At 43.5% G+C, this 26,896-nt stretch overlaps 1 long non-coding RNA gene across 1 annotated transcript in view; it reads right to left on the bottom strand.

The window, feature by feature from the left end:
- Nucleotides 1–26,896, bottom strand: part of LOC142100912 (uncharacterized) — a 448,536-nt gene that overhangs the window by 49,844 nt on the left and 371,796 nt on the right. The window contains exon 2 of the long non-coding RNA XR_012678943.1: nt 20,115–20,336. This is a non-coding gene — a long non-coding RNA (uncharacterized LOC142100912). The remainder of the gene's footprint in view (nt 1–20,114; nt 20,337–26,896) is intronic.

Raw genomic sequence — 26,896 nt, 5'->3', positions numbered from 1 at the left:
AATAGGTGAAGAAACAAACAATGTTTATTGCTGGCAAATATAAACATGTGATGAAATCATAAGTTTGCAGAAATACCAGGTATTCAGCAGTTGCAGGTAAATGGAAGGTGAGGGAAGATTCCAGGCAGCATATACAGAGAAATGCACAGGTAAGTCCCAGGTTCACATATGAAACAGATCAGCAGAATGAATGATGAGATCCTAATGCAGTAGAATCACAGGAACAATGCAGGGGGAAGAATCACAGTGTATAACCACAGGCTATGACATCACAGGATGGGACAACAATAACCAGCAATGTGTGCTGGGATTGACAGGTATATAAAGGGAAAACCACACCCAGGTGCATGGGATAATTGGTGAACATGACAGTTAACCCCTAATGCACACAATAAGGCACAATAGCAGCACCTCTGGTGAATGGAGGTACTGCCAATACAAAACAATAAGGACAAAAAGGCAGGAGCTGCCATGCAAAGCAGCATGTAATGCATAAGCTGTAGGCAGATCGTGACAATGCCCCATTGGAGCTTACAATCTAAATTCCCTAACACACACACAGACAGACACACAGACTAGGGTCAATTTGCTAGCAGCCAATTAAGCTACTAGTATGTTTTTGGAGTGTGAAAGGAAACCGGAGCACCCGGAGGAAACCCATGCAAACACAGGGAGCACATACAAACTCTTCACAGATAAGGCCATGGTCTGGAATTAAACTCATGACCCTAGTACTGTAAGGCAGAAGTGCTAGCCACTAAGCCACCGTGCTGCCCCAGACAAGCAGCAATTGAGCTTAATACACCAGCAGAAGGTAGTGAAATGAGCAAGAACAGGTACAGTAGGAGAGAGCAACACAGTCTGACAAGTGTTCAAATTCTTATGGGAAATCTCGACTTTAGGAGACTGTCACACTTAGCCAGGACTTTGTTTATCTACAGAGACAGCCGGGAAGCAAGTCCCACTTCACGCTGATCTGCTCCTGAAGGCGTCACTGTGAGGTAAAAGAAAAGGGTTGCAGGGTAGCCTAGCACTATCTAAAGTGATAGTCATGAATCAGACATAAAGGCTATGCCGAATTTAGCCATGTGATGCATACATTACCCCTCCACTTGCCAGTTTGACCCTGCCTACAGACAGTTTAGCCTCACCTACAATGTGAGGCCATTTTAAATCTAATTTCCACATTAAGTTCCAATCCACTCCTGCCTGCCATGGAGCACTAGGTTATAATCCACTATATCATTTCAACTTACTCCTATCTGGTGGTTAGCCAAACCAAGAGCAAGCTCCTCACTGAGGTGTGAAAAACTGAGTTATGAAAATGCAAACATTTAGCTTTAGCACTTCTGCAGGTGGATGGAAACCTTCTCTGGGCTATGGCTGCTCCATTTTCTCTGAATAACAAAACCACTAGGCCACACCCTTTCCATTCTGTTTCCAATCGCTTTTTATCAAGCTAAACAAATTTAGCTTGGACTTGCCTTTTTAGCATGTTTCCTTCCACTAAGCTTTGCTATGCTGCGGGGTATCCTTGAAAAGGGGTAATTACTATAAAAAAGACACAACACCGACTTATTGTCAATTAACTTTTCATTTATTTAAATAATTTATTGGTGGTGGGAGAACACTGTACTCGGCCTTGTCTAACTGGGACAACAATCCCCGGGCATTCCGGAACCCGAACCTTTCTGGGCTAATCACAACGTACCAAAAGCCAGCCCAAAGGGGCTGTACTTGCACCTAACCAAAGCCAACTCATCGAAAGGAACGGGTTCCAAACACCTGACTACCATCAATGTGCGCTTCACCAACTTTGTTTATGCCTCTACAGTGTTCTCCTGCCACACCAGGTTCACTTTTAAACCTAGGCCCGCCACCATACTACCCCCTAACCACATTGCCTAAAGCCGCATATATTTCCCCTATGAAACTATCCAAACCAGCCTCTGTCAGATGTAGCCCATCAGGCCTTTAGAGGCCAGGGTTCCGGAACCTAATACCCTATTTTTCCATCCATTGACCACCTAAAGAAAATAGACAAATTGCAACAACTGAGTTCACCTTCTTGCGGGAACTGTCCGCTACCCTCCCTTAGGAAAAAAATCTCCACACTAGCCGGGGTATTATTTCGGACCAGCAGATTGGGCAAGGAGGCATGCACCCATGCCAGGTCGGACCGGATTGCTAGGCTCAACTCCACTGATTTGACATGACCTAAAAACAACACAGTTAAAGCACCCCACAGCAACTCAGCATTCCAATAGGCATTCATGAACAAATGTCACCACATAGCAGGATAAACGTGGCCCAAACCACAGAGCAGAAGAGAAAGGAAGAGACAAACAACACAGTCGAAGGTAAAAACCATCAAACCTTGTGGTGCCAACAGCCAATCAGGCCCACTTTAGAGGGAAAATCCGTAAAATTCCCTTTGCACCTCTGCAACCAAGAGCAACAAACAAAAAAAGCCCTGTGTCAACCCAGAAATATGGAGAAAGCAGGCCAAAGGTCAAAAGAGAAAAGAGGGCCTCTCATATTGCCGATATGCAGCGGACTTCCTGATGCCTAATTCCTGAATACATGGACCTGAAGCCCCATCCACAGTCACAGACATGGCCGCAGCTATTCTACAGGAATGCATGCCAAATTGTGCGCTATCAGATCCCAAGGTGCCCAGCGTGCACTTAAAGACCACCATGAACCAGTACTGTGTGAGGGGGGACCCATCACGATGTAACAGCCAAGGCAATGCATCCTGCACCCGGAGTTCAGCTAATTTAGTCACCACTTGTATTGGGCAAATCGAGCAACTGTGCTGGGCGATAGTGTGATCCATCGCCCCCTACCCAACTGATCTATGTTGGACCACCACACCTTGCAAGATACTGAATCTGTGCCCAGGACTACATCTTTGGCCAACATCCTGGAGAGTGGAGCAGACAGCCCAGAGGCTACCACCCCACTCATTCAAAATGTGCCAAAGAACAACATTACGATGGTGGTGCTAGATAAATTACTTTCATAGGGATCTCGAGCCACACCAGCAAATGCACCTAGCAAGCTAGCCAAGATCTCGGGACTAATAGGTCGCCTGCCATCGGGAATGAAGGAGCCCTTTCAAGCCCAGCCAATAAGGGTGGTGGACATCGCTGACTTGGACTTACCAGTGGTATAGCCAGTCAACACAAAGCCCTGCATCCGGTTGTACCAATCTTCACTACTGTCATCGCCCTGTCCCCTTTAGCAGGCTTGTCACAATTTTTGGTTTGGTTAGTCGCTCCGCAGAGTGAGCAAGCATGGGTGAACCTGCACACCCTGCCACTGCCACATCATCCTCTATTGAAGGCATAACAATACCCCCCTTGCTGAAATGGCATGCCAGAACTCCCCTGCCATGAGGGTCACCTTTAGACAGCTGCAACGGTGCACACATGCCACCTTTGAGTAGCTTTAAGTCAGGTCTCAATGTCTTTGAACCCGAACAAAAGGCTCGGGTGACCTCCGTATTTGGAGCTAAACTCCTCATCATGCTCCAGCCAGTACCAGGTCGAGATGACAAGTACATCTCATGAATCATTTGAAGATACTTAAGCACCTCCATGTACTCCCCGGGGCGAGACTCCAGATAACCGGCCATGAATAAATGCGCCCTGCTCAAATAGTTCCAGTACATTTTTAAGCTAGCCTCATCACCACCACCTCCTTTCACCAGAGCCACAGGCGCAGCTTTCATGGTCTTCCCAGTAGCGGTGAACATATGTACAGTCCCTTGAAAATTTGTCCGTAACAGAAGTGCATACCCCCCTATATATGGCTGTATTTTTGCAGCTCAGCATCTCTGACCCCGTGAGCCTGCTAATCTTACCAGGCACATGGGATGGACTTCTCTCCTGGGAACCCTCTTGGGGCACAAAATACTTGCACAGAGTCTTCACTAGCTTGGGCGGTCAGGCACCAGAATTATCAGAATCTGTGCTGGAACTCTTACAGTCCAAAAAAACAGGCAAGTGATCATGTAAATACACATCATCACACTCACGCATCCTCCGAGAGCCACCATCTGACAAGAAAGCCAGGCCCTCCTGAGCCAGATCAGACCGAGAACCGCTGCTGTGAGCGTAGTAACCACTGTAACCCATGACCTAGTCCACCAGTTAATCTGCTGGGAGAGAGCAATTAGTATCATCGTCATCAAACAAACAGCGACCTTTGTAACGTAGAGGAACCAGACGGTGCCCTACCCAGTTGTTGCCTATCTGTCACAGACGCCGCACGTGAGCGACTACTGCCTGTGCCATGGGAGGACCGGACACTTGAGGCCCTGCTGTGCGTTCTGCTGCACAAGCCTCTATTTTGCTCCACTACTTACGCACCCTCCACGACTTGGGCAGCGCCGCAGGGCCTGGCTATCCTATTGGTCAATGCTCTAACCCTAGGGCGTCTGTCACAACTCCTTCATGTCTGGACCAGAGAAAAGCGCTTCATACAAAGCCCATATCAAAATAGGGACGCTGTGGGGGTGGGCTGTCTCCCTAGCAAATTGTGGCTGCTGGAGCGTAACACCCCCTACAGGATTGTAGGTGATATAGTGATGTTGGGGGAGTCCCCCCCCCAGCACCATAGTATTCCTGGAGCCTAGGGATCCTCATCATTTCAGTGCACCTAATGTTACTCTGGGGCCTAATACCCCTCATTTCTTCAGTGGTGGTATAGGGTTGCCGGGGAGGGGGGCCACTCTCTCCCAGCTAAAGTATGTCCCCTTTGCCTGGGGCAGTTATACAACACATTGGTGACAGCTGGGGGCTGGGGGGTGGGATGCGCAGAATATTTATGTCTATAGGTCTATATATATATATTTATATCCTATAGGAGTATATATTATATGTGTATATGTAATAGTATTGTGTATATATAAGTTTGAGGGTGCTTGAAATAGGTTTTTACAATTAATACGTTTATCTTCAGTGTAGTTGCCCCTTACCTATTTTCATCCCTGGGACTCACGTTACCAAAACCCCAGCTGTGCTGGTACCCCTGTTCTGTTTGGGCTGGATGGAGAGGCTTTTAATTGACCTCCTCTGACTTGTAGTCCATCTCCTCAATCAAAGTGTGATCTCTGCCTACTCTGTCCTGCATGTCTATGTGAATTAAACTGTCACAGACATGCAGTCTGGAAGGGTTCAATCATTGCCAGTGCAGTCAGGGCCAGTGCTAGGAACCTTGGCGCCCTAGGCGCACTGTCAAAATCGACACCCCCCCCCCCCCCCCCCCCGGCACACTTTAAAAATCATTGCGCCCCCGCGCCCCCCGCCACATGCACACTTTAAAAATTGGCACCCTCCTCCCTCCTCCCCACGTCTTTCCTTACCTTGCCTCAACACCGCCGCCTCTCTGCTCCGTCTCCTCCCCTCCACTCACTGACACCGTCGGGCCGTGATGATGATGTCACGCCCGACAGTCAGTGAGTGGAGGGGAGGAGACGGAGCAAAGAGGCAGCGATGGTGATCCATAGCCCCTTCCGCCCTCCCCGTGGATTTATCAGAAGCTGTGCGGCACCCGTGAAAGGTATGGTCAGCGGTCGCCGCACAGTTTTAAAGTAATTTTATTTCTAAGGCGCCCTCCAGGCGCCCTCCAGAGCCCGGCGCCCTAGGCAAGTGCATAACCTTGCCTAATGGGAGCGCCGGGCCTGAGTGCAGTGCATGCTGTGAGAACACTCATGTGCAACTGATATCATTGAGACTGAATTAGCAGCTGCACTGTCCACCAAACCATTTAGGGAGAAACAATGGTTGGGTAATAGCTGCCTCAAAAGGATAGACATTTTGGGCCTGATTCATTAAGAAACAAAAATACAAAAATGTGCCATATTTTGCATAAAATCTCTCTGTGTATCCCCAGAACAGGACCATACGCCAGTGAACGTAGTAACATCCAATTAATCTTCCACTGCAAAGGAACCTCACTAAGGCCTATGATTCCATGGAGAGGAGAATGGGTACATGCATGTAGTCAATGTATAGTAAGGGCGTGCAAAGCTCAAGTGCATGCAGCAGCGTCCGATTCAAGCTTTGACCATCTCAAAGGTGATTGTTTTCCTGTCGCATCACTTGCACCAGCTACAGTTCGGGTGTAAGTGCCGATAACTAGTAATGACATATGCGTGCTACAACCTGTGATTGCAATCAAGAACAACTATAAAAATGTATTTTATGTAATGATGAGCGGGCTCGGATTTCTCTAATCCGAGCCCACCCGAACAGTGGGGATCCGACGGGATCCGAGCACTGTTCGGGTATTTCCGCCCGCGAAATAAATCCAAAATGAGGCTATGACATCCAAGTCTCGCGTCGGATCTCGCGAGACTCGGATGTCATAAATTCACCACTTGCGGCCGCCATCTTCATTCTGGCTGCGATCACTCGTGAGGGAGGTTGTAGTTAGGGAGCTCCTGTCCTGCTTTTCAGTGGTTTCCTTTGAGATCCTGTGCTCTGTCCTGCTGATCAGTTTAGTGGTGCTTTGTCCAGTGCTCTGTCCTGCTGAGTCCAGTGGTGCTTTGTCCAGTGCTCTGTCCTGCTGAGTCCAGTGGTGCTTTGTCCAGTGCTCTGTCCTGCTGAGTCCAGTGGTGCTTTGTCCAGTGCTCTGTCCTGCTGAGTCCAGTGGTGCTTTGTCCTGTGCTCTGTCCTGCTGAGTCCAGTGGTGCTGCCTGTGTCCTGTGCTCTGTTCTGCTAAGGGCATTGTTATTTCAAAATTATTAAAAAGTTATAAAAAAATAAAAAAAAAATTATAAAAAACTTATACAAAAATAATTAAAAAAATATATAAAAAATTATATAAAAAAGTCTCTAAAAATTTCTACTGCAATATATGAATAGGTTCACTGTTTCTGCAGTCAAGAAATATTAGTACTGAAATATATAAAAATACATTATATAGTTTATATAAACTACGTTCACTGTTGCTGCTGTACCAAAAAATAGGTACTGCTATTTCAAAGTCAAACTACGTTCACTGTTGCTGCTGTACCAAAAAATAGGTACTGTTATTTCAAAGTCAAACTACGTTCACTGTTGCTGCTGTACCAAAAAATAGGTACTGCTATTTCAAAGTCAAACTACGTTCACTGTTGCTGCTGTACAAAAAAATAGGTACTGCTGTATAACTCCAATCCAGTGGTACTCTCCTGTGCCGCAGATAATTTGTAATGGCTTTGCCGAGTGTGTGTGGTTTAGAGGTACGCTCTCTTGTGCTGCATATAATGGAGTACCAAAATTTGGAGGATAAAGTAGGGAAAGATCAAGAACCATAAAGTAGGGAAAGATCAAGAACCACTTCCTCCTAATGCTGAAGCTGCTTCCACTAGTCATGACATAGACGATGAAATGCCATCAACGTCGTCTGCCAAGGGCGATGCCCAATCTCCTATTAGAGGGCATGTAAAATCCAAAAAGCCAAAGTTCACTAAAATTAGCAAAAAAAGAAAATTGAAATCATCTGAGGAGAAACGTAAACTTGCCAATATGCCATTTACGACACAGAGTGGCAAGGAACGGCTTAGGCCCTGGCCCGTGTTCATGACTAGCTGTGCAGCTTCGCCCAAGGATCTAAGCCCTCCTCCTCCCCCCCCCTCTAAAAAATTTAAGAGACTTAAGCTGTCATCAACAACACAGCAAACAACTCTGCCTTCTAAAGAGATGGCATCACAAATCCCCAAGGCGAGTCCAAGGGTGTTGGTGGTTGCGAAGCCTGACCTTCCCATCACTGTACGGGAAGAGGTGACTCCATCCAGCATTTGCAGCACACCCTCTGCATATGCTGGAAGGATCACCCACAGTCCAGTTACAGATTTGGCTAATGAAGGTGTCAATGTTGTACACTGGGAGGAGGATATTGATGTAGCTGGCGCTGAGGAGGAACTTGACGAGGAGGATGCTGATGTGGTTATCTTAAATGACGCACCAGGGGGGGAAACAGTTGTTGTCCATGAGATGAAAAAGCCCATCGTCATGCCTGGGCAGAAGACCAAAAAATGCACCTCTTCGGTCTGGAGTTATTTCTATCCCAATCCGGACAACAAATGTATGGCCATATGTACCTTATGTAAAGCTCAAATAAGCAGGGGTAAGGATCTTGGCCACTAAGGGACATCCTCCCTTATACGTCACCTGAAGAACCTTCATAATTTAGTGTTTAGTTCAGCACCTGTGGCTAGGACCGTCAGCAGTCCAGGGACACCTAAATCCCTTGGTCCTGTTGTATCCACACCAGCAACACCCTCCTCGTCAATTTCCTCCACGATCTTGATCAGAGATAGTCCTGCAGTCCAGAAATATTAGTACCAGAGATTAAACTACGTTCACTGTTCCTGCAGTCCAGAAATATTACTACCAGAGATTAAACTACGTTCACTGTTCCTGCAGTCCAGAAATATTAGTACCAGAGATTAAACTACGTTCACTGTTCCTGCAGTCCAGAAATATTAGTACCAGAGATTAAACTACGTTCACTGTTCCTGCAGTCCAGAAATATTAGTACCAGAGATTAAACTACATTCACTGTTCTTGCAGTCCAGAAAAATTAGTACCAGAGATTAAACTACGTTCACTGTTCCTGATTGGTTTGTTAAAGTGCGAAAGTGCCTATTTCAACAACATCAGGGTGGGTGGGAGGGCCCAAGGACAATTCCATCTTGCACCTCTAGCAAACTGCCATCCTGTCTGCTACTGCAGTACCACTCCTAGATGGGCCACGTGTTTGTGCCACCCACTTGTGTCGCTTAGCTTAGACATTCAGCTACCCCGGTGCAACCTTTTGGACTAAAAACAATATTGTGAGGTGTGAGGTGTTCAGAATAGACTGGAAATTAGTGGAAATGTTATTGATGTTAATAATAGTGTAGGAGTGAAAAAAAAAATATGAATTTTAGCACTTTTTATGCTTTTTTAAAAAAAAATCAGAACCCAAAACCAGAACCAAAACCTTTCGTGGGGTGTTTTGGCAAAACAAATCAGAACCCAAAACCTCAAGCTAATGAGAACCCAAAACCCAAAACACCAAAAGTGGCCGGTGCACACCCCTAATTTTATGTACAGTAGACATTCAAAACATCCTAATAAATGTATTTTTGGTGGAGAAGACAAAAAATACTTTTTTTTAAATGTTTTGTCATTAATTACTAAATTATTAACAGGTGACTTAAATTTTTTTTTTATTCTGTGCTTTCTTTTGGGACTTTATATTCCACATATGTATTGGATGTATCCTGCGGGATATTGTCTGTAAGATCAGAGAGCGCTTAGACCCGTATTCATTAACAGACATATCTTTACATTCGCTTCTTGTTGAATTCAGAAGTACGTTTTTTAAAAAACAATACGCCCTGTGTGAGTGTGTCCTCCGGAGAGTTTCGGATTTTGAACTGCAGGACACAATAGATTTGATCATTTAAATGTAAATGTTATTGCTATGATATATTAAATTTAACAATTTCTACTCCTTTAATGACCCCACGTACACGTTTCTTACAATCCGCCCCTGATACGCAGCACTCCTCTAGTTACTAGTGAATTGATAGGCTGCATTCCATCAATATTACACTGCATTAAGTCATATATCAGTGATGACAACAGTGGGACAGCCATTCCATAAGAATTTAGATTACAAAATGATGCATCAATGCAGAATATATGCAGCTGACCGACAGCAACTTGTAAAAAGCCGAGGCATAAGATTATTACATGGAATGTTCAATATTTTGCATCACTTACTTCAAGCATTTATTGCATTAATGGATAATGGTGTAGTCCTGCTTACAGAGGCTAGTGACAGATAGATTTCCTAAAGCACTTTGTCGTTTTCACCTAGTACAAGGTGTCAAACTCTTCCTGAAGAGATTGATGCAGAATCTCCCGGCGTTCTCCCTCTGACGCCTGGCTTGTTACTTATTCTAATATACAGTCTGGACTAATGCAGAGCTCTTCCACCGATGATCTCACTCAATGAATCACCAGCACTCAGACTGACACCCAGACACAAGGCCATTCCTCTTGATGCCATGTCTTCTGTGGTGACACATGACTTAATTTGCTCCCAAGTCAGGTCTCTGACCATCAGCCATATACACAACTATAGGGTCCTAAATAGCAGACAAAGAAGGACCTCAGCACTGAATCTAGCAGGACAACAGGGTCTTCTCTACCCTGTGTCTAATGTCTGTCCACCTCGTATGACCCTGATGTCATGTCTTAAGCAGAATCTTCTGCCGTTCGTTCACATGCCTGGAATTTGTACATATATCCATGCTCGCTGTAATTGCTCATTGTAGTCAGGTATCTGTTATTATATTCATCTATTTCATATCTGTAACATGTGTGCCATACAGGGCCGGACTGGGACTAAAAATCAGCCCTGGCATTTAAGGTACACAGGCCCACCTCAGTTCCAGCAGGAATGAAAATATGTGCCGCCGCGTAGCGGTGGCGCTGAACACGGCGTGACCTCATTGTGTTGTGGGTGTGGCCAACATGGGGCATTGATACATACATTATAATAATACATTACATTTTAGACAAATACACAGGCCCTACTGTTAGAAGCACACAGCGTTGCCTTCACAAGCAGTACGTTGTGAAGCGGGACATACCTCCCAACTGTCCTTGCAGTCGGACCAAATCCTGACTAAGGGAGACAGTCATCCAAATTCAGGACTGCCCTACCAGATTCAGGACAGTTGGCAGACTGTCCTGCTCTCTCCTACCTGTCTTGGTCACTTTCACCACTTGTAGCAGATGGTTTCTTTAGCTCAGTTCATTCTTGTCTCGAACCTAGAATATTGAATGCCCTATTTTGAAAAAAAAAATGGGTACATGAGATTTAGAAAACTCCAACCAGCCCCAATGTTAAAACAATAGCACTCACGTTTTATAATTAGGCCTACCTCCAGTCCCCACAATAATAATATTCACATTAATTAAGTAGACCAATTTCCCTCCAACCAGCCCCAACATAAAATTAACAGTATACCCATTTACTCAAGACATATTTCCCTCCCTCCAAACAGTCCCAGCAATAAATTAAATAGCATTAAAATGTAATAAATATAGCCATTTTCCACAACCAATCCCGACAATAAATAATTTATATTCACATTCAATAAATAGCCCTTCTCCCCAAAATCAGCCCCATATTCAATTGATAGCCCTAAACCACCCCAGCATTAAATTAAAGGTTCTTTCACCTCACCTTAAATAATTAGCCCCCACCTACACTCCACCATTAAATAGCCTACCTCCCACACTATATTAAGATCCTCCCTTCTCTCACATATTATATTAAAATACTGCGCTCGCGCACACTATATGAACATGGCCAAACACGCACGTACACTATAGCAACATGGGGCCACACATGCACAAAATTAGCCCCACAGCCACACTGTTAGCCCCACTGGTTGTTAGCCCCACTGTCTGGTTGTTAGCCCCACTGTTTTTCCTCCACTGTTTGTTAGCCCCACTGTTTATTTGTTAGCACCACTGTTTGTTAGCCCCACTGTTTGTTTGTTAGCCCCACTGTTTGTTTGTTAGCCCCACTGTTTTTCCTCCACTGTTTGTTTGTTAGCCCCACTGTTTGTTTGTTAGCCCCACTGTTTGTTTGTTTGTTAGCCCCACTGTTTGTTTGTTTGTTAGCCCCACTGTTTGTTTGTTAGCCCCACTGTTTGTTTGTTAGCCCCACTGTTTTTCCTCCACTGCTTGTTTGTTAGCCCCACTGTTTGTTTGTTTGTTAGCCCCACTGTTTTTCCTCCACTGTTTGTTTGTTTGCCCCAGTTTGCCAGCCCCACTGTTTGCCACACTATTACTTACACACACAGACACTTACCTTTTTACATCCAGCAGCAGCAGCACCCTGCGCGCTGGTCAGCCAACGGAGAATCAATGACTGCCGACTATGCAGTAATCACATAGGACGGCGCCTGTGGCGTGGTGCCGTCCCATGTGATTACTCACATAGTCGCCAGTCACTGACTCTCCGTCCGCCGAGCAGCGCGCAGGGTGCTGCTGCTCGGCGGACATGCGGACCGGCCCTTCTGGCCATCGGCCCTTCTGGCATTTGCCAGAAGTGCCAGATGGCCAGTCCGCCCCTGGTGCCATATCTGTAAGATGATAATTGTCCGGTGCTATGGAATCTGTGGCACCCTATAAATAAATAATGATAATGATGGTGATGGGGATAAGTAAACGTCCGTTACAATTAGAAGAGGAATCTATGCAATGCAGCTTATTCTCTTTATAAAGTTGAACATTATGATCTAGCATCATCATTTACTTATATAGCACCACTAATTCCACAGCGCTGTACAGAGAACTCACTCACATCAGTCCCTGCCTCATTGGGTCAGGGACTAAATTCCCTAATATACACACACACAGACTAGGGTCAATTTGTTAGCAGCCAATTAACATACCAGTATGTTTTTGGAGTGTGGGAGGAAACTGGAGCACCCGGAGGAAACCCACGCAAACATGGGGAGAACATACAAACTCCACACAGATAAGGCCATGGTCGGGAATTGAACTCATGACCCCAGTGCTGTGAGACAGAAGAGCTAACCACTTAGCCACCGTGCTGCCTCTGAATATCCTGTGGCTGTTTAGAGAGTATCTTGTGGCTGTTTAGAGGGTATCCTGTGGGAAGTGGAATATCCTTGTAGTACATGCAAGAAGAGCTTATTGAAGGACTGCATTCTGGTGATTTAACTGCGTATCTCATGTTTGGACTGATATTCAGGTTTCTAATACATCCAAGACCACTATGAATTGTTGGAATATATTCTTTTTATAAGTGTTTTTTATGCATTTATCATCCAAAAGATGGCACGGTGTGACTTTTCTTGAGTTGTGTTTTCCGCCATACTTGCACATCAAGTTACACATAATATGTCTTGGCACAGTGGCTCAATGTAAGAGTATAGTCACTAAGTTTACAGATGTCCTTTTAGCTTGTGAAGTATTAAACATCACCATTATTTATTAGAGGAGAATGTTCCTCCATTCCAAACTGGCAAATTTAGGGATTTGTAATTTAATCTTGGGTATTAGGATGCTGTAGAAAAGTCTGGAGGAGTGAACTTGATATGAGTTGTGCCCCTATTGCTGGGTGGTAGATTTTTTAGTAATTATTGTGTTCAAGAGAAGAAACATGCAGTTTCTGTAGGCTGGAGACTCTTGTCATGAACTTACAAAACTAGTGGTAGAGGACTCGCCTATAGCAGCCGCCTTTCCCGTAGAGCTTGACACGCGCACAGGTACTTGGATGCACCCAGGTCTTAACGCTAATGTAGTGCAAACTTATGAACAATACCACAGCGAACAGGTAGGAGAAGTAAATCCGAAAGGTAGCGGATAGTCAGGAGGCAGGCTGGCATCAGGGGTCCATAGAAACAGGAATATCCAGGAAACTGTTCCAGAGGTCAGGGCAATTAGAGAACGAGCAGGGTCCAAATAAGGGTCACAACGAAAGGTCAATCCAGAGTGCTGCACAATCCCCAGAACACAAGGGCAGATCAGGTCAGCAATTCCTCAAAAGAGTACTAATGAGCCCCCCAGACTGTGCCTAATTGCTTAACTTGGTTTGCATATGTGCCCGGCTAGCACAGATGCCGGGACGCGGTGCTGATTGAAATCATATCCTGGCCATTGCCCTGGTAACGGCCGGGACAGAGCTCCCGGAAATGACCTCCCAGCTGTTTGCTCTGACAGCCGGGATGCAGGTAAGAGCGGACCGCCGCTCGCAACAATTTCCTGGAATGTTGTCGTTTTCTGGGTCATGTAGCATCCTAAGCACATGTGCGTCTAACCAGGTGGATCATCAAGAACGACGACCTTTTAAGCAAGTATAGCAAGGACTGTTTTATGGTAAATTACTGCAGGTTATAAAGAGAATGATTCTGTGGCATTTTCTACACCAAATAAAACTTACAATTAAGAAATTAGACAAAGCAAGGACAAAATATTACAAATCATTGACGATTGTATGAGGGACATTGGTGCTTGGAATATTTTATAGACGGATGTCATGATTTTAGTTGCTCCCAGGAGAGAACAACTTGGCTGGAGTAACTATCAGAGACACACCATGTCAAGCCAAGCTACTTTGTCCTGTGACTACAGGTTTTGAATAGCGAGGGACAAAGCTAAAGTCAATGGATTGGAGAAGGTAGAATAGTGAGGGACAAAGCTGAAGTCAATGGGTTGGAGAAGGTTGAATAGTGAGGGACAAAGCTGAAGTCAATGGGTTGGAGAAGGTTGAATAGTGAGGGACAAAGCTGAAGTCAATGGGTTGGAGAAGGTTTAATAGTGAGGGACAAAGCTGAAGTCAATGGGTTGGAGAAGGTTGAATAGTGAGGGACAAAGCTGATGTCAATGGGTTGGAGAAGGTAGAATAGTGAGGGACAAAGCTGAAGTCAATGGGTTGGAGAAGGTTGAATAGTGAGGGACAAAGCTGAAGTCAATGGGTTGGAGAAGGTTGAATAGTGAGGGACAAAGCTGAAGTCAATGGGTTGGAGAAGGTTGAATAGTGAGGGACAAAGCTGAAGTCAATGGGTTGGAGAAGGTTGAATAGTGAGGGACAAAGCTGATGTCAATGGGTTGGAGAAGGTTGAATAGTGAGGGACAAAGCTGAAGTTAATGGGTTGAAGAAGGTTGAATAGTGATTGACAAAGCTGAAGTCCATGAAAAGGCAAAACAAAACAAGCCTCTTTGATACACCAACAGAGAAATGCAAATCTTAACTTTTCTTATGTAACGCTTGGTAGGAATGAGGGCTTTATAAAGGCTGCATGCAGTAGTGCTAATTTCAGTAAGTGATAGTGTTGGAATTGTCAGTGTTGATGGTACACTGCAATATGCCATTGCGTATGTACCATACTTTTTAAACATACGGAACCTTGCTGAACCAATTGGTCCTTCCTTAGGCAGCACAACATCAACCATCTCTAGCATCTGCTTAGCACCCATGTTGAACAATATCAGGCCCCAGGAATATCACAGTATTCAGCCACTACTTTCAACACTCTGCCACCCGCAATCTACCGCTAGAGATATTTACCGGTCTGTGGACGTATTTGCTACAAGCCGCGTCCACTCACTTCCTCCCGTACTAAACGAGGACCCCTAACACAGAAATATCAATGCGGATTAAAGGGCTATCAGCTCCTCGATACCCTTGACTCTCCGGCAAATCTGTTTTCACCGTATACCTTGTATACTACTTATTCAAATCATATACTTCTTCAATACACCGTATACTACTCAAAATACTGTATACTACTTAAAAACCATACCATATACTACTCAAAATACTGGATACTACTTAAAAACCAGACAGTATACTACTCCAAATACTGCATACTACTTAAAATCCAACACCGTATACTGCTAATAAACCGTATACTACTGAAAAACACACTGTATACTGCTAATAAACCATATACTATTGAAAAACACACCGTATACTGCTAATAAACACCGTATACTACTTATAAATCAACACCGAATGCTACTCAAAATACTGCATACTACTAGAAATCCAACACCGCATGCTACTCCAAATACCACATACTACTAGAATAGTGTTCTCATTACAAACACAACCTCGGTCGTCCAGTCCACCTCGTCAGGCAGCAACCGATATCCCTGTCTTTTCAACAGTAAATCACCTCTTTGTCTTCCCTTATCTGTCTCTTTTTAACAGTATACAAACTCTTCTCTTATCTTTATGCATATCATTCACATACAACCTTTTGTTTTCTGCACAGAAAATAGATTTCCCAAACACTAGTAATATCTTTTCAGAGGTTTTAACAAGTGATTATACTATGCATATATAACAGACTATGAACACGACTGTTTAAACACGTGGCAACAATACCGGAAGTACACATACGCTATGCAATGCAATACATTTAAAACGCAAAACGACAATAAAAAGGAACATTTTCCTTTCTTGCCCCTAGATTTAAATTAGCGTTCCTTCAGATTATGCAACAACGGACATTCGGTTTCGCAACACAAAAAGAAACAACAGGTTTTGAACACATTGCGTTCTTTTCCGTATGTGACACGGCAATCCACCCTTTGTTGAGGAACCGAAATCCGTAAGTGTTGCATACCTTCCGGTAACGTAATCTCACCGCTAAGAGCCCCCAAATTATTAAAGTAATTCTATCATTTTCAAACAAGCATTGCCAAAGCGATTGTGTTGTGTTTCCAAGGCACAAAGTATTTTATTTTAGCAGATGTAAAATTTAACAGTTCAATACATAATTATAATACAGTACAGCCAATACCAAAAGATACATACATACCGCTGTGCTCGCTTGCGCTAGCTGCGCGAAGACTGGTACCAGCTTAGAGTACTTCACTCCAGAATACTGTGGTAAAAAAAAACTGAAAGTGCCAGAAACAGCTATATTATATACAGTGTTACAGAGAAGACAATGCAGAGGACGTGGCTTTCTTCTATAGGTCCAGGGTTCAGGAGGGTCCAGTGTAAACAGGTCATAGGCTAGTTCAAACAACCCCCTCCAAGGGTGAGGGACAACATTCCAGATGATTCTCCCGCCCAGAAACCAGTTTAAGCTAGTCTATTAACAATTCATAGTTAGTAACAGTTTAAACATTTATTCCCTAACATCGCTAACTAGAGTATGCAATATGCGATCTCTTCGGCGAATGAACCGGACAACTGCTGATGAATAGGGGATTAAATGATACTAAACATGACATGTTTCCTGTAACCTGAACCTTAAATAACACTAAAGTGTACATATAATCATAATATATAAACTAATAATAAACTAAATACTATCTGCTCATAAATCACTGTGGAATGGAACCAATATCAATATGAAATATATATATAACTAAATGTTAAAGTGCGAGTGTGTGAGTGCTTATTTTACCGTGCGATCACTCTATGCCACCTGTTACGTGGCATACTGATCGCAATGGCACAGCAAAACAATATTAACCAATATACTTTCGTTCATCCAATTATACGACTTTGACACCCTTTACACATGTGAAGAGTGTAATTAGTAGCATTTAAAAAAGAGGGCAAAGTTGGACTTCCAATGTTAAGATCCACCAACCAATGGCATGGATTCTCCCCTTATGTTCATTTTTATTTAAATTAGTCAAAGGGGTATATTTACTAAACTGTGGGTTTGAAAAAGTGGAGATGTTGCCTATAGCAACCAATCAGAATTCATAAATAAATGATAACTAGAATCTGATTGGTTTCGATAGGCAACATCTTCATTTTTATCAAACACGTTTAGTTAATAGACCCCAAAGTCTTTTTAATCTTTACATGAATATCAAAACTGGTTTAGGACAAAAGTACAATACTCAGCTAAATACATAAGTCCCCAAGTATCTAAGTATAACATATTGTATGCTCGGACCAATTTGAGTTATATTTATTCTTGATGCTACAATTCTCGCTGTGCTCCAGATTCGTACAGCATGGCAAAAAGGATAATGCTTCTGTAGCAACACCTTGCTAACAAGAATAATGACCCCAGGGGACAAATTAGATCATTTTTCTTCCACCACTCTGGCTGATAAACAAAATCCCATGAAAGTAATTAATGTGTATTCTTTTTTTTATTCAGTAATGTTAGACCAGAAAGAGAGAAAGGGAATAGTCAGGCTTACTAGCATAGGGCGCGATCTTATACAATGTGCTTCCTAAATCTGTAAGTGTAGACAACAAGTTGGAAATGAGTTCTCTGTACAGCGCTGCGGAATTAGTGGTGCTATATATACAGATGATGATGAGTAGGGTGGGACATTGCAAAGTCAAGTTGTGGTTTCCAATAAGAATATATAAAGCAATGGGATTGGTTTAGGATAGATATGAGTTTTAGAATAGAGTGCAGAGTACTTTGGTAAGTTAAGGTTGTTGGTTGTCATCTTAGTTTATTTTAGTTTTACCTCTACTGCTTTGTCCTTACAGCTATTATGTTGTTACCTGTAGATTACCCTATTGGTAGTGGATGGTTACCTCCAGGCTCAAGCCTTACAGGCAGTAGTGGTGACAAAAAAACTGTTATAGACAGATGTAGCATTAAAGTATTTACAGTAAATTGTTTCTTCATGCTGCTACATTGAGCTGTTTCCCAAAATATAACATTGGAATCCCATGTGATATAGTCCTCTGCCTCCATTTGGTTCATGTTCCAGCTTAAATTAAGTAATTGACACCATCTTTGGTCTGATTAGAGGTAACTGTCAATCACTTGACAAAAAACACATACCAGTCCCCACATAACATTAATACCCCACATACACCATTCCCCAATATGTGCGGCTGAGTAGTGAAGAGCGGTAGTGACTGACTGTCATCTTCACTCTGATGCACTCAGACTGCAGATGCTGTACTGTAAAATAAAATTGTTTAAAAAAATGAACAGACAGCATGGCGCCTCGCCAAATCCTCAGCCGGCCTCAGAGCTCAACAGTCTGGGGCCTGGGCTGACTGCAACTATAACATGGAGACCACAAGCTTTGGGTCCTCTGGGTGAAAATCAGCCCCAGGCTGATCAGTGCAAAGCTTGTTTTTCTATAGGGAAGGGGAATGTAAAAGAATATCCCAGAGGCTACCAGCCCCCCCAGTGAAAATACTGGGGCTCACCCTGAACCTGGTAGCCTCTGAGAGGCAGATTGCTGTTTTTTGTGGCCTGTCTCCCTTGGAGGCCTTGTATTATGTTTTTTAATCACGTGCATCTGTCATTCAGTGTAAACTGTGGTTCTCACTCGGACCGCATGTAAAATGACAGTATGGTATGTTACTTAATAATCATAACTACTACTAATAACCGTGCAATATTCAACCAATATACTATGTGACACCTTCATAAATAGGAACGTATACACTCACTACTTCTATATTCTTCATAGGATACCTCATTGCTTATTCTCACCCTCTCAACCCTTTCTCTTGTGTTTTTGGCCCTGTAGCAAGACTGTATTCAGTAACAGAATATATTATACACACTACACATACTATAAAACAGTTTAACATATTACAATACAACACCACAGAACCCCTTGTGGATTGTAGATTTAAGCTCAGTTTTCTGTATAGGTGATTTCACTTCTACTGTTCTTGTTGCCTATCTCTTTGTGTTACCTCTTTGTGTATATACGCTCTTTCTTACTTAGTTCCTACCTTGTTTTTCCATGTTTTTCTGTGTTCATGGCTCATTGACATATGTGGCCTGTACTGTGTGTAGGCTAAGGAGAGGGGTGGCCTACTTTTTAGGCATGTCAACAGAATGAATCTTTACCCTGTCACCACTTTGGTGTCAACAGATTAAGGGCTAGATTTACTAAACTGCGGGTTTGAAAAAGTAGAGATGTTGCCTATAGCAGCCAATCAGACTCTAGCTGTCATTTATTTAGTTCATTTTACAAAATAACAGCTAGAATCTGATTGGTTGCCATAGGCAACATCTCCACTTTTTCAAACAAGCAGTTTAGTAAATATACCCCTAAGTGTTAACAGATTCAACGTCGTAAAATCTTACCCAACCCAAAGAGAGCATAATTGACATTACCCTAGTCATGATTATGTTACATAATACTCCACCTTTAAAAACAGCTCTGAAAACATACCTACAATACTCGTTGTGCCCAGTGAAATGTCCAAGATGCTAATATTCCCATACACTGTTTTTGTCCACGAGAAACAAAATAGGACATTGGCAAAACAAATTGCATTGTTTACAATTATTCAATATATTCAAAAAGTAATAATCAAGACTTCTAAAGAGTGTGCCAACAATTCTCTGCAGAATAATATTAATATAATGGTTCGAATGATGCTTTGCCAAAGAATAATTTGAGAGTTCAGACTTTCTACACAAATTCTGCAGTTTCTACAACATGAATATTCTGCTCCAAATATACAGTATCGCTACAAAAAGGGGTTCATGAAACACAAATTAGAAACAAAGTTTTATCACTTGTACAAATAACTCTGACACCTGTCTAGAATTCTCAACCATTTTTTTAAAAAAAAATGCCCATCAGCTTTGGGGTTTGCACACGTACATGATTGCTGTGAACCACTGACACCGAGACTGCAGTTTTTACATCCTTTGTTTATTCAATCGAAACATCTCTGGCTGATTATACAGCTTAGGAACAACGATGACTGCCCAGTGGTTTGTTGGCCAGTGATGCACAAATACAACTCTTCCAAATGTCACCAGATGCCTTGGGTTAAGTTGCTGTCCTCATCTTAATTATTAATGATGGAATGCAGCTTGGGTCCTGTGGCAGGGAGAAAAGGTAAATTATTATATGAAACAGACATTGTGGACATATTCAATGAATACACATGCTGTATATTATTACCTCTACTTTTATAGTCCAAAGGGAAACAGACAAACTGTACCTTTGTAGATTTAAAACACAAGCTTTATTTTCTTTTAAAAAAGAGCAATGTTCCATATAGCCAGACTTTCATCAAAACAGTCATACAGTGAAAAAGTGCAAAAGAAAACCAGTAGACAGCCACTTCTCATTGTCAAAAGAAAGTCTTAATTGGGTATGCAGGATTTTTCAATCGAGTTTTACATAACGGATTTCAGCTGAAGAAACACTGGGATGAAAACAATGGCATCAAATCAAAGCTCTGTACAAAGCAAATAGGAGCTAAAATAAAAGAAAGGTTCTGCGATATCGAAAATTTAAATGTTGAATATTTCATAGCGCAAATCAGAAATGCCCAAAAAATGTTCTTTGCATTATGGAAGAATAAAAATATCCACATTTAGTTACTGCTAATATAACTATACACCCCCACAGGGCCGTCGTCAGGGGGGTACAGGGAGTACAGCAGTATGGGGTCCAACAGCACAGTGGGGCATCACCAGCCCTGGGCCCAAACAAATTTATTAGGGATAGGGGACTCTGCAGTGAATTAAGGGAGGTAGCGGGTGCCATTTCTAGGAAGCAGCTGCTCCTGTGATGTGAGAGGGGCTGTGGGGAGAGACCTCTGAGCGTGATAAAAGGATACGGCAGCGGGCCCCCTTGTAGCCAACATGACTTTCAAGATGTTCGGGGCCCCACAGCTGCCGCCATTTGCTCCAGTCCCAGCCCCCAGCTCCTGGACATAGAGCCGCGACAAGGCAGAGAGCCTCCCTGCAGCATTGCTGAAATCATGTAATTAATAACATCACAGCGCTGTCAATAGAGAGGATCAGAGAGGAGACAGCAAGAAGATGCAGAGAGGTAAGTAAACTACTGCAGGAGTTAGATTGAACCAGGGATGGGGCATGACTGTAGAGATTGGGGGGTTAGGGCACATGTTGGGTGGAGAATAATTAAAAAATGAGGGTGGGGTGAGAGAAGAAAGGAGGGGGGCCCTGCTTGTTACATTTATACTGGGCCATGCAATTTCTAGTTGCAGCTCTGCACCCCCATATAAAGCTGCATAGATATTTAAAACCACAATGCTGAGTTGACTGTTGCCAACACTTTTTATGTGTATTGCCATGATTATGGAATCAGGAAATAGGAAAATGACATATAATTGTGGTATGATTTGTCACAAAGATATAAGTTGTTTTTAACATGTGAAGTCACTCCAAATTCCTTAAGGACATTAAAGCAAAAAAAAAATGAGTAACTTTAAAACTTTGCAAAACCATGTTGTATTGAAGGGGGGGTAAATTTAAATTGTGATGGCAGATTTATAATTGAGGTAGATCATGTCCTAGATCAACTTTAAATATCAGTGTAAAAATAAAGCTATCATCATTATCATATTTGCGTCCTACATGAAAAAACAGCCAGTATTTTCCTTACACGCAAAATAATAAACTCATTTGCACCTCTTGCATTGCAACATGGTTTTGCCAGGGTTCAAAGTTACTAAATTTTTTGCTTTACTTTCTTTAATGAATCAGGCCCACTGTGTGTAAGTAAACCAGGGGTTAATTTATGCTATCTACTTTACAGATCTGCTTTGTGTCACCTAGCTGGAATATATATGAATAGATGTTTGAGTGTCATACACAACCAGTCAGATACTTTTTCTAACCCATATCTGAGGAGACCTCTGTAAATATTTGTAACCAGTAAAATTATCCACATGAAATGTATTATCCACAAAGACCAGTCTCGTAAGGAAGCAAAATATTATGTATCTTCCCAAAAATCATTCTAATATAATAATGTTTCCAATGCATATGTGTATAAAGTCAAAACCTGTTTGGCAGACCTAATATTATAGATTTTATGTTCCAAAATAAAGTTATACTATTAATAGAATTCCTTACTAAAAGTGTTTTGAAAAAAAGAGCAATAAAAACATAAAACAGATTAGCATACCAACATACTCTTTTGGTGAGATCACTAGAAAAGGGGGTTTGGATAGAAATAATTTTATAGTCCATTAAAACTTTTTTAGAAATTTGTTTTAAAAGTAAAGAAATCATGTTAGAAATTGTCAATTGTTTAGGCTCAGTCTTTCTACTGATGGATTGTTCAGTCCTTCTAGTCTTCCCCAGGTGGCAGAATTACATGAGAAAACTGTTTAGCTTTAATATTTCTGTATGCCAGTGTGTTATTCTTTTTATACCGTAAGCATTGTGTCACTCACCGGACTGTGAGTGCTTCTTCCCGGACTATTAGGAACCGTGGACGTCCTCTATCCTGAGGGACTGCGCATGCGCAGCCCTTTCCAAACCTTCAGTGTATGTTCCTTTAACTTAATTGGCAGATCAGGCAACCTCCCTATATTAAGCACCTGTGGTCAACACCACGTTGCCTGATCTTGGAGTCTCATTCCCCATGAGTCTCTGAAGGTGTTCCTGTGTTTCCTTGTTCATTCAGCCCTGCTGATTCCTGTGGTTTCCAAACCACTTCTACCTCTGTGGTTTCCAAACCACTTCTGCTACTGTGGTTCCCATACCACTTCTACCATCTACTATATCATCGTGACTGTGAGCTGATTCCTATCCGCTGCCTCCGTGCACTACAGTCTTCTAATCACTTCAACTCTACCATGTATCATTGGGACTGTTAGCTGATGCCTATCCGCTGCCTCCGTGCATTACAGGCTTCAACCACATCCACTCACCTGTTCATGATTGTGACTGCCAGCTGATTCCTATCCGCTGCCTCCGTGCACTACAGGCTTCAACCTGCAACTCGTCTGTGTTTCATCATCGTGACTGTTTAGCTGATTCCTATCCGCTGCCTCGGTGCGCTTCAGTCTTCAGTCCTTGTCTACTCTACCGTGTTTCCTTGAGTCTGCTGCCACTATTGCTACCCGCTACTCTCCGTGATCATCTGTTCCAGTTCAACTCTGCTCCGGTGTCCCATCGTTACTGCACCTGCTGGTTGCTATTGGTTACCTCCGTGTTCCCGCAGAGACCCGCTGCTGTTACTTCTCAGCGCTACTCATCCATCTACTGCTGATCCGCTCTCCACGCCTTCCTGTGTTCCCTGCTGGTCTACCTACCTGTGCGCTGCACCTGCTAGACCCCTGCTTCACCCATCCAGGGACTTGTATCCTGCTGGCCTCCTGCCCTTCAGGTATCTCTGCACTCCTGTCTGACTGCCTTCTCCTGAACCACGGTATGCATACTTCCCATTGACTGTGCTGTGTATTGCATACCTTGCTGGACTGTGTTGGTTCTCCTCTGGAGTGTACTATCCGCTGAGTCTATTGCCATCATTGACTGTGTTGGTTCTCCTCTGGAGTGTACTATCTGCTGACTCTACTGCCATCATTGACTGTGTTATCTCATGCCGGATTACTTCAAGAGACTTTCTATATTGGCAGTGTTGTTCAGTCATTTATACATTTATATTGTGCATATTACTGTGGATCAAAGTCAAGGTGCCCGTGTGTATATTGTGTTGCAGTCTCTCCCCGTGCACCTCCTCACATATATATTCAGTGGTACAACTTGCTAGTGGCAGACCACTGACTCCTGTTTACAGTTTCTCCTGTTCCAGTATCCTCTCACATGGCAGTGGTGCAACTTGCTAACGCAGACCACTGACTCCCCGGATACCTCCACTTGGATTCCATTCCTTCACTCAGACAGCGGTACAACTTGCTATCCGCAGACCGCTGACTCTCATCACCTCCTCGTTTCTGTTGGACATTCCTCCTCACTATAGCAGTGGTACAACTTGCTACCGCAGACCACTGACTACCTTCACGTGTCCTTTGTCCATACAGTTCCTCGTGTATTACTACCTCCATATTGCCAGTGCTGCTAGTCATAGACTTTCCTGAGCATCTCATCATCTGCTATTTCCTGTTCCGTGATCACCCTGCTACCAGAGTACCATATTACCACCTATACTGCTCTGGTAAGCCTATCACCTGGTGATCCCTGGGTAAAGACTCCTAGTGCCCGTGACAGTAAGATCAGGCCATGACAGACCCAGATACGGAACCTACTGCTAAAGAGATGCTGCAGCATCTGGTCAGCCGTGTGGAGCAACAGGATGCTCGCCAACAGCTGTTACTTCAATGTTACCAATCGTTAACCTCCCAAGGAACATCTGGACAGACTGTTACAGCTAGTATTGAAGCTCCTGTGCTTTCCTCCGTTTCCCCAGTGCCATCCCAGGTGTCTACAGCTCCTACGCTTCACCTGCCTACTCCGTCAAAATATGACGGGGACCCCAAAACTTGTAGAGGTTTCCTTAACCAATGTTCAGTCCATTTTGAACTCCAACCTCAAAATTTTTCTACCCATCGTTCCAGAGTGGCCTATCTTATCTCATTGTTTTCTGGACAAGCCCTGGCTTGGGCCTCCCCTCTGTGGGAAAGAAACGATCCAATTCTACAAGATAGTGCCAAATTCATTTCCACGTTCCGAAGTGTGTTCGATGAACCAGGTCGTGTGACCTCCGCTGCTTCCAGCATTCTTCGTTTGCGACAAGGCTCCCATACAGTAGGACAGTATGTCATTCAATTTAGGATCTTAGCCTCTGAACTTCAGTGGAACACTGAAGCATTAGTTGCCGCCTTCTGGCAGGGGCTCTCCGATAAAATTAAAGATGCACTGACTACCCAAGAGCTTCCTTCGTCACTAGAAGATTTGATCTCTCTTTGCCATCGTGTAGACATGAGATTTCGTGAAAGAGAATCTGAGAAAACAACTTCTGCTAAAGCACCTCTTCGTTTAAACCCTCAATTTCGTCCAGTTTCACCTTCTGTGATTCCCATGGAGATAGGACGTTCCAAATTATCTTTAGAAGAGAGGAAACGAAGAGTAAAGAATAGACTCTGTATCTATTGTGCTGATTCCACACATATGCTCAGTTCTTGCCCTAAGAAATCGGGAAATGCCAGGCCCTAACTAGTTCTGGAGAGGTGAAGTTAGGGTCCCTGGAGTCCTCTCCATTGTCTATGAAATCTAAAGTCTGCGCTTTCGATGTTACGATTTCCTTTGCTACCAAATCCTTTGAGTCACAGGCATTGATTGATTCCGGAGCAGCAGGAAATTTCATTTCTAAATCACTAGTGAATCAATGGTCCCTACCAGTGATCACTTTAAAAACACCCATTACTGTGACGGCTATAGATGGATCACGTCTCATCAATGGTCTCATCACCCAGAGTACGTCTCCAGTAACCCTTCAGATTGGTGTACTACACCATGAAGAAATTTCGTTTTTAATTCTTCCTGTTACGACAAGTCCGATTGTCTTAGGCCTTCCATGGCTTCAATGTCACTCTCCCCAGATTGACTGGCGCACCCCTCAAGTTACGTCTTGGGGGCCTGAATGTCACCATCGTTGTCTCTCTCAAGTTATTCCTCTTAAAGTACAGCAATCTTCCATCTCATCGTCCTCCCCGGGACTCCCTCCTCAGTATGCTTCATTTGCCGATGTGTTTGATAAAGCTCAGTCTGAACGTCTTCCTCCTCATCGTTCTTGGGATTGTCCGATCGACCTTCTACCTGGCAAGACTCCTCCCAGGGGTCGGGTCTATCCTCTCTCGTTACCTGAAACTCAAGCCACATCTGAGTACATACAGGAGAATCTCCAGCGTGGGTTCATTCGACCTTCCACCTCTCCCGCTGGAGCTGGGTTCTTCTTCGTCAAAAAGAAGGATGGATCATTACGCCCTTGTATAGATTTTCGTGGACTCAACGCCATTACTATCAAGAATCGGTATCCCATTCCGCTGATCACTGAGCTATTTGATCGCATCAAGGGAGCTCGGATATTTACTAAATTGGATCTTCGTGGTGCCTACAATTTAATTAGAATCCGTTCCGGTGACGAATGGAAGACCGCGTTTAACACCAGAGATGGGCATTACGAATATTTAGTAATGCCCTTCGGGCTGTGTAATGCCCCCGCGGTTTTCCAGGGTTTCATCAATGAGATCTTTCGGGACTTATTATATGTATGTGTCGTTGTCTACCTGGACGACATATTGATCTTCTCACAGGACCTGCCTTCTCATCACCAACATGTGGCAGAGGTCCTCTCCAGACTACGGAAAAACTCATTGTTCTGTAAATTGGAAAAATGTTCATTCGAGTTACCCCAGATTCCATTCTTGGGGTATATAGTTTCCGGAGTTGGCCTGAAGATGGATCCAGACAAAGTAAATGCTGTACTACATTGGCCTCAGCCAACTACTCTTCGTGCCATCCAGCGTTTTTTAGGTTTTGCCAATTACTATAGACGCTTCATTCAAGACTTCTCATCCATTGCATCTCCCATTGTGGCCTTAACTCGGAAAGGGGCTAATACTAAGCAATGGTCATCTGAGGCTCTCCAAGCCTTTCAAATCCTCAAAGAGTCCTTCTCGTCTGCTCCCATTCTGCGACAACCTGATGTGACAC

Source organism: Mixophyes fleayi, chromosome 9 (genome assembly GCF_038048845.1).
Source record: "Mixophyes fleayi isolate aMixFle1 chromosome 9, aMixFle1.hap1, whole genome shotgun sequence".
NCBI classification, from domain to species: domain Eukaryota; kingdom Metazoa; phylum Chordata; class Amphibia; order Anura; family Limnodynastidae; genus Mixophyes; species Mixophyes fleayi.
Note: the sequence above shows the minus strand (reverse complement) of the source record. Positions and strands in the feature narration are given on the sequence as shown.